The sequence below is a fragment of the Pseudophryne corroboree genome, chromosome 2 (genome assembly GCF_028390025.1).
Source record: "Pseudophryne corroboree isolate aPseCor3 chromosome 2, aPseCor3.hap2, whole genome shotgun sequence".
Taxonomy (NCBI): Eukaryota; Metazoa; Chordata; class Amphibia; order Anura; family Myobatrachidae; genus Pseudophryne; species Pseudophryne corroboree.
The window spans coordinates 441273367-441282572 of NC_086445.1; the positions used below are offsets into that span (position 1 = coordinate 441273367).

Sequence of the window (9206 nt, forward strand, 5' to 3'; positions counted from 1 at the left end):
GTGTACGCACCTTAAGACATCTCTCCCCTTCTCCTACCTCTAACATTCCTTTTCTTGTAGTCCAACCCTAAACTTTTTCTCCTGATGCCTAAAGCTGGGAATACACTATACAATTATCTGCCAGATCTGGCTGGTTGGAATGAAAATCTGGTAATGGATGAAAGCAAATGACAACTGACCATTTGCTCACAAACACTGAAAAACAGCCACTATTGTTCATGCAACTTGGTTAAAGCCATGATTTAACAAATTTGTCTGAATTACAGTTTTTGGCCATTTTCCAGTGTTTGGGAGCAAATGGTCATCCGTTACCAGATTTTCATTCCAACCAGCCAGATCTGGCAGATAATCTGCCAGATAATTGTATTGGGGAGGAAGCCAATTGCAGCACCTGGTAGGCCAGAGTCATTCAAAGGGGATGGACAAGGAGGAAGCTGTCTGGAGAATTGAGGTGCTGTGTTAAAGACTGACAGACTCCCATATTAGGAGACCCTGAGCAAGTGTCCAGAGAGGTCTGTACGCGTTACCCTCCTGGGCCTTTACAACCAATGAACTTTGTGGACTAACTGCGGGCTGTTGTGGCTCCAAAGTTGGAATTCAACTTTGGAGCCACAAGCAGGGTATTTTTTCCCGGTAATGCTCTGTCTTATTACACCTCCTGCTCCATCTACCCTGACCGGTAGGAAAGATTTCCCATTCAGACTACATAGCCTCACCTTTTTTAAATATATTTTTTCTCATTCTTATTGATTTTATCTTGAACTTCATTTACTTTTATTGTATGACCAGATTGTACACTGTAATAAATTCATGTTTGTTTTTACCTAAAGATCAGGTGTATTCTACACTTTTCATTAATATCAAATTACACCATGTTCATAGACACCTAGGATCAGCGCCATTAGGAGATCCACCAAAGCTTTTATTCGTGTTTAGTATATTTTGGTTCAAGAACCTTGCTTACATTCAGCTAACGCTCCTGTTAAATATGTATTGTTGAAATGCATGCATATACGTTATATGTCTGAAGGTACGGTTGATCATAAATAACCAGTCTCGGTAATTATTCACTGTCCTCGAGGAAGAAAGTCATAGGAAGCACAGTGCCAGAGCAATAAAACTGTTTATTGTTTTCTTGTCAGTTGAATGTAATTGTAAGATCTTGTGTTTGTCAGCTAATTGCAAGTTTCCTGAAGAGAAAACCGTTTTTAATAAACAAGTTCTCAGTTGAGAAAATAAGATTTTACTTACCGATAAATCTATTTCTCGTAGTCCGTAGTGGATGCTGGGGACTCCGTCAGGACCATGGGGATTAGCGGCTCCGCAGGAGACAGGGCACAAAACTAAAGCTTTAGGATCAGGTGGTGTGTACTGGCTCCTCCCCCTATGACCCTCCTCCAAGCCTCAGTTAGGATACTGTGCCCGGACGAGCGTACACAATAAGGAAGGATATTGAATCCCGGGTAAGACTCATACCAGCCACACCAATCACACCGTATAACTTGTGATCTAAACCCAGTTAACAGTATGACAAACGTAGGAGCCTCTGAACAGACGGCTCACAACAAATAACAACCCGATTTTTTTGTAACAATAACTATGTACAAGTATTGCAGACAATCCGCACTTGGGATGGGCGCCCAGCATCCACTACGGACTACGAGAAATAGATTTATCGGTAAGTAAAATCTTATTTTCTCTGACGTCCTAAGTGGATGCTGGGGACTCCGTCAGGACCATGGGGATTATACCAAAGCTCCCAAACGGGCGGGAGAGTGCGGATGACTCTGCAGCACCGAATGAGAGAACTCCAGGTCCTCTTTAGCCAGGGTATCAAATTTGTAGAATTTTACAAACGTGTTCTCCCCCGACCACGTAGCTGCTCGGCAGAGTTGTAATGCCGAGACCCCTCGGGCAGCCGCCCAGGATGAGCCCACCTTCCATGTGGAATGGGCCTTGACAGATTTAGGCTGTGGCAGGCCTGCCACAGAATGTGCAAGTTGAATTGTGCTACAAATCCAACGAGCAATCGTCTGCTTAGAAGCAGGAGCACCCAGCTTGTTGGGTGCATACAGTATAAACAGCGAGTCAGATTTTCTGACTCCAGCCGTCCTTGAAATGTATATTTTCAATGCCCTGACAACGTCCAGCAACTTGGAATCTTCCAAATCGCTAGTAGCCGCAGGCACCACAATAGGCTGGTTCAGGTGAAACGCTGACACCACCTTAGGCAGAAACTGAGGACGCGTCCGCAGTTCTGCCCTGTCCGAATGGAAAATCAGATATGGGCTCTTATACGATAAAGCCGCCAATTCTGACACTCTCCTGGCTGAAGCCAGGGCCAGTAGCATGGTTACTTTCCATGTAAGATATTTCAAATCCACCGATTTGAGTGGCTCAAACCAATGGGATTTGAGAAAATCCAAAACTACATTCAGGTCCCACGGAGCCACTGGGGGCACAACCGGGGGCTGTATATGTAGTACTCCTTTTACAAAAGTCTGGACTTCAGGAACTGAAGCCAATTCTTTCTGGAAGAAAATCGACAGGGCCGAAATTTGAACCTTAATGGACCCCAATTTGATGCCCATAGACAATCCTGTTTGCAGGAAATGTAGGAATCGACCCAGTTGAAATTCCTCCGTGGGGGCCTTCCTGGCCTCACACCACGCAACATATTTTCTCCAAATGCGGTGATAATGTTGTGCAGTCACCTCCTTCCTGGCTTTAACCAGTGTAGGAATGACCTCTTCTGGAATGCCTTTTTCCTTTAGAATTCGGCGTTCAACCGCCATGCCGTCAAACGCAGCCGCGGTAAGTCTTGGAATAGACACGGTCCCTGCTGAATCAGGTCCCGTCTTAGAGGTAGAGGCCACGGATTTTCCGTGAGCATCTCCTGAAGTTCCGGGTACCAAGTTCTTCTTGGCCAATCCGGAGCCACGAGTATCGTTCTTACTCCCCTTTGCCGTATAATTCTCAGTACTTTGGGTATGAGAGGCAGAGGAGGAAACACATACACTGACTGGTACACCCACGGTGTTACCAGAGCGTCCACAGCTATTGCCTGAGGGTCTCTTGACCTGGCGCAATTCCAGTTTTTTGTTGAGGCGAGACGCCATCATATCCACCTTTGGTTTTTCCCAACGGTTCACAATCATGTGGAAGACTTCTGGATGAAGTCCCCACTCTCCCGGGTGTAGATCGTGTCTGCTGAGGAAGTCTGCTTCCCAGTTGTCTACTCCCGGAATGAACACTGCTGACAGTGCTATCACATGATCTTCCGCCCAGCGAAGAATCCTTGCAGCTTCTGCCATTGCTCTCCTGCTTCTTGTGCCGCCCTGTCTGTTTACGTGGGCGACTGCCGTGATGTTGTCCGACTGGATCAACACCGGCTGACCCTGAAGCAGGGGTTTTGCCAGGCTTAGAGCATTGTAAATTGCTCTTAGCTCCAGTATATTTATATGAAGAGACATCTCCAGGCTTGACCATACTCCCTGGAAGTTTCTTCCCTGTGTGACCGTTTCCCAGCCTCTTAGACTGGCATCCGTGGTCACCAGGACCCAGTCCTGTATGCCGAATCTGCGGCCCTCTAACAGATGAGCACTCTGCAACCACCACAGAAGAGACACCCTTGTCCGTGGCGATAAGGTTATCCGCTGATGCATCTGCAGATGCGATCCGGACCATTTGTCCAGCAGATCCCACTGAAAAGTTCGTGCGTGGAATCTGCCGAATGGAATTGCTTCGTAAGAAGCCACCATCTTTCCCAGGACTCTTGTGCATTGATGCACAGACACTTTTCCTGGTTTTAGGAGGTTCCTGACAAGTTCGGATAACTCCTTGGCTTTCTCCTCCGGAAGAAACACCTTTTTCTGAACCGTGTCCAGAATCATTCCCAGGAACAGCAGACGTGTTGTCGGGGTCAACTGAGATTTTGGAAAATTCAGAATCCACCCGTGTTGTTGCAGCACTACTTGGGTTAGTGCTACTCCGTCCTCCAGCTGTTCTCTGGACCTTGCCCTTATCAGGAGATCGTCCAAGTAAGGGATAATTAATACGCCTCTTCTTCGCAGAAGAATCATCATTTCGGCCATTACCTTGGTAAAGACCCGAGGTGCCGTGGACAATCCAAACGGCAGCGTCTGAAACTGATAATGACAGTTTTGCACTACGAACCTGAGGTACCCTTGATGTGAAGGGCAAATTGGGACATGCAGGTAAGCATCCTTTATGTCCAGGGACACCATAAAGTCCCCTTCTTCCAGATTCGCTATCACTGCTCTGAGTGATTCCATCTTGAACTTGAATTTTTGTATGTACAGGTTCAAAGATTTCAGATTTAGAATAGGTCTTACCGAGCCGTCCGGCTTCGGTACCACAAATAGCGTGGAGTAATACCCCTTTCCCTGTTGTAGGAGGGGTACCTTGACTATCACCTGCTGAGAAAACAGCTTGTGAATGGCTTCCAATACCGTCGCCCTGTCTGAGGGAGACGTTGGCAAAGCAGACTTTAGGAACCGGCGAGGGGGAGACTTCTCGAATTCCAACCTGTAACCCTGAGATACTACCTGCAGGATCCAAGGGTCCACCTGTGAGCAAGCCCACTGTGCGCTGAAATTCCTGAGTCGACCCCCCACCGCTCCTGAGTCCGCTTGTACAGCCCCAGCGTCATGCTGAGGGCTTTGCAGAACCCTGAGAGGGCTTCTGTTCCTGGGCAGGGGCTGCTTGCTGCCCTCTCTTACCCCTTCCTCTGCCCCGGGGCAGATATGACTGTCCTTTTGCCCTCTTGTTCTTATAGGACCGAAAGGACTGCGGCTGAAAAGACGGTGTCTTTTTCTGTTGGGAGGGGGTCTGAGGTAAAAAGGTGGATTTTCCGGCAGTTGCCGTGGCCACCAGATCCGATAGACCTACGCCAAATAATTCTTCCCCTTTATACTGCAATACTTCCATATGTCGTTTGGAATCCGCATCACCTGACCACTGTCGCGCCCATAAACTTCTTCTGGCAGATATGGACATCGCACTTACTCTCGATGCCAGAGTGCAAATATCCCTCTGAGCATCTCGCATATAAAGAAAAGCATCCTTTAATTGCTCTATAGTCAATAAAATACTGTCCCTATCCAGGGTATCAATATTTTCAGTCAGGGAATCCGACCAGACCACCCCAGCACTGCACATCCAGGCTGAGGCGATGGCTGGTCGCAGTATAACACCAGTATGTGTGTATATACTCTTTAGGGTAGTTTCCAGCCTCCTATCAGCTGGATCCTTGAGGGCGGCCGTATCAGGAGACGGTAACGCCACTTGTTTTGATAAGCGTGTGAGCGCCTTATCCACCCTAGGGGGTGTTTCCCAGCGCGCCCTAACCTCTGGCGGGAAAGGGTATAATGCCAATAACTTTTTTGAAATTAGCACTTTTCTATCTGGGTTAACCCACGCTTCATCACATACATCATTCAATTCCTCTGATTCAGGAAAAACTACAGGTAGTTTTTTTTTTCACCCCCCACATAATACCCCTTTTTGTGGTACTTGCAGTATCAGAGATATGCAAAGCCTCCTTCATTGCCGTGATCATATAACGTGTGGCTCTACTTGAAAATACGTTTGTTTCTTCACCGTCGACACTAGTTTCAGTGTCCGTGTCTGGGTCTGTGTCGACCGACTGAGGTAAAGGGCGTTTTACAGCCCCTGACGGTGTCTGAGACGCCTGGGCAGGTACCAACTGGTTTTCCGGCCGTCTCATGTCGTCAACTGATTTTTGTAATGTGCTGACATTATCACGTAATTCCATAAACAAAGCCATCCATTCCGGTGTCGACTCCCTGGGGGGTGACATCACCATTACCGGCAATTTGCTCTGCCTCCACACCAACATCGTCCTCATACATGTCGACACACACGTACCGACACACAGCAGACACACAGGGAATGCTCTTATCGAAGACAGGACCCCACTAGCCCTTTGGGGAGACAGAGGGAGAGTTTGCCAGCACACACCCAAGCGCTATAATATATATGGGAACAACCTTATATAAGTGTTGTATCCTTATAGCAGCTTAAATATATAAAATATCGCCATAAAAAGTGCCCCCCCTCTCTGTTTTACCCTGTTTCTGTAGTGCAGTGCAGGGGAGAGTCCTGGGAGCCTTCCTCACAGCGGAGCGGAGCAGGAAAATGGCGCTGTGTGCTGAGGAGAATAAGCCCCGCCCCCTATTCCGGCGGGCTTTTCTCCCGTAGTTTGTAATATCTGGCAGGGGTTAAATACATCCATATAGCCTCAAGGGCTATATGTGATGTATTTTTTTAGCCATAAAAGGTATTTTCATTGCTGCCCAGGGCGCCCCCAGCAGCGCCCTGCACCCTCCGTGACCGTTGGTGAGAAGTGTGTGACAAACAATGGCGCACAGCTGCAGTGCTGTGCGCTACCTTCAAGAAGACTGAAGAGCCTTCTGCCGCCGGTTTCTGGACCTTCAATCTTCAGCATCTGCAAGGGGGGTCGGCGGCGCGGCTCCGGGACGAACCCCAGGGTGAGACCTGTGTTCCGACTCCCTCTGGAGCTAATGGTGTCCAGTAGCCTAAGAAGCCAATCCATCCTGCACGCAGGTGAGTTGAACTTCTCTCCCCTAAGTCCCTCGATGCAGTGAGCCTGTTGCCAGCAGGACTCACTGAAAATAATAAACCTAAAAACTTTTTCTAAGCAGCTCCTTAAGAGAGCCACCTAGATTGCACCCTGCTCGGACGGGCACAAAAACCTAACTGAGGCTTGGAGGAGGGTCATAGGGGGAGGAGCCAGTACACACCACCTGATCCTAAAGCTTTAGTTTTGTGCCCTGTCTCCTGCGGAGCCGCTAATCCCCATGGTCCTGACGGAGTCCCCAGCATCCACTTAGGACGTCAGAGAAATGATTATTACAATTCTCGGTGTCAACTCATCCTCCTTACCTCTCTGTAGGAGATTCCAGGAACCTGTTCGTAGAGCAGAGATTACATCCACCAGGTATAAAGTATACTTACCTTACTTCATATTCGTACCTGATACTTACCACTGGGTATCACACTTTTTTTCTATGGCGGCTGCTAAAATATTAAATGTACCAGAGTAGCTTTCTGGAGTTTGCGCCCAATAGCCAAGCCATTGAAGCATATTGGCTACATTTTGCGCATATTATTTTGGAGAGTTAACTGTCTCTTGCACGTGTGTAGTCCTCTGACCGCCCATGCGCAGCTACTCTGCCAGGACTGAACTGGAAGTATAGTTAGTGCATTAGGGATCACCTTACTTTCTACACAGCAAAGAGATTGGCTCCTATCTTAGTCCATGTTCCTGCACCTGGATTATTGATACATTCAGCTAATACATAATTACTAATACGAAATACAGACTATGATAAATACGTCCCTTAAAGAGGAAAACAACAGATGTTTGTATATTATTTCTATTGTTCTTTTCATTTTTATTTAATTCTATTTTACACGGTAATTGCAACACTCACATTTATTAATAAGTTGTACAGACATTATTTTCTCTATTCCTGATATAACACTTAATTTTATTATTATATTGTACAGAAAGGACAATTAGGACATTTACTACTAACATAGTCAAGCCACATCTTTACACTATTCATGCACTGCCCCTACATTTTCTGTATGGATCATATCTATGGGTGGCCTTCAGTTTGTCGGCTGTCGGGATCCCAGCGCACAGTATACCAGCGCCGGAATCCCAACAGCCGGCATACCGACACTTTATCTCCCCCTTGGGGGGTCCATGACCCCCCTGGAGGGAGAATAAATAGGGTGGCGCGCACGAGCCCGCAAGGGGTTCATTTGCGCTCGACGCGCTGGCGGTATGCTGGTCGCCGGAAGCCTGGCCGCCGGCATACAATACTACACCCATATCTATACATACTTACCCCTGCAGCACCATAACAGGGCTCCCTAAGTGCCCCTTAAGTGCATGATTTCACACAGAGAGGTTGGACAGCCGGCGTTGGGGAAATGCAGCACAACTGTGAGCATCCTAAGGATGCTCTGAGTGGCTGCATAGATGGCATTGTGAGTGACGGTCTGGGGGGCACTGCCACAGTGATAATGGCTGCTGCTAGCCACAAGCAAGGGCTCACACACCCCTAGTTATAGCCCTGTAACCTGATGTAAACCTGATGCATTTGCTAGTCATAGTTAGCTGGACCTGAGATGAATGAAACTGGACATAACCACGTAAATATACTTTTTCTTGCCTGCACTTTTTAAGCACCAGTGCATCCAACTTTGAGGCCCATTTATTTTTTATGTTTTCTAAAAGTAGTATACATATATCTGAGAGTCACTGTTGCTTCTTTTTCTACCATGTAGTAAATCATATTAATGTGTTGCCTAAGTGATTTAGAAAGATCTTTATTAATGGTTTAGGAAAATATCCCCTTTCAAATCTATATTTCTTAAAAACCTCCCTATGGATGGATGGATGGATTAACCTGAGCAGGGAGGCAGTGTAGCTGGCATTTTAGTTGTAACATTCATAATTTTTCATTTCAAAATTAATGACCATTTATTATTTCTATCCTTAGAGAAAAGAATCCCACTCTTTGTTCTTTGAGTTTAGGTCGGAGAACAAAATGAAGTCTCTTTTAGAGAAAGCAAAATCCCCAGACCTTTCTCAACACAAGTGTTTTTGTCCTATTGAAAATGTTCTGTGAATTCTGAAACTGCAAACCTGTTACTCAGCAGCAGCACTGTCTGTCTCTTTCCTCCAATACAGCATGGTAAGACAGCAGTGGGGGAGGAGTCCGCTGACACCCACCTTACACCTCACTCAAACCTGCAATCAATGTGAAGTGGCTGCTTCAAGGGCAAGCACAAGTCATGCTTTCATCTGCATTGCACTTACCACATGTTTGAAGAGAAGAATTACCACAATGAAACTCAATTAAAATGGCCTGTAAAATAGAAGAGCTATGCTCCTGTGTGTTTCTTACTTTTTTTATTTCTTTCCAGTTTTTCTTCTCTAGAGAGATTCTCATTTTCAAGTTTCTCACTTTTCATTTCATATTTGACATAAAAATAAATCAAACTAGACTGTACACGTCAAATCATAAAAAAATTATTTGTATGATACATTACACCTTTAAAGCATCAATAGCGCCTGCAAATGGAATTTTTGTCAGTGTCAAGAAAATGATGTAAATTCATTCTGC

At 46.3% G+C, this 9206-nt stretch overlaps 1 long non-coding RNA gene across 1 annotated transcript; it reads left to right on the forward strand.

Annotated features, from left to right (window-relative positions):
* Positions 1–388: 388 nt before the first annotated feature.
* Positions 389–8961, forward strand: LOC135050863 (uncharacterized). Its single transcript, XR_010241882.1, has 3 exons — positions 389–512; positions 6959–7003; positions 8771–8961. It is a non-coding gene; the product is annotated as an uncharacterized LOC135050863 (long non-coding RNA).
* The last annotated feature ends 245 nt before the right edge of the window (positions 8962–9206 follow it).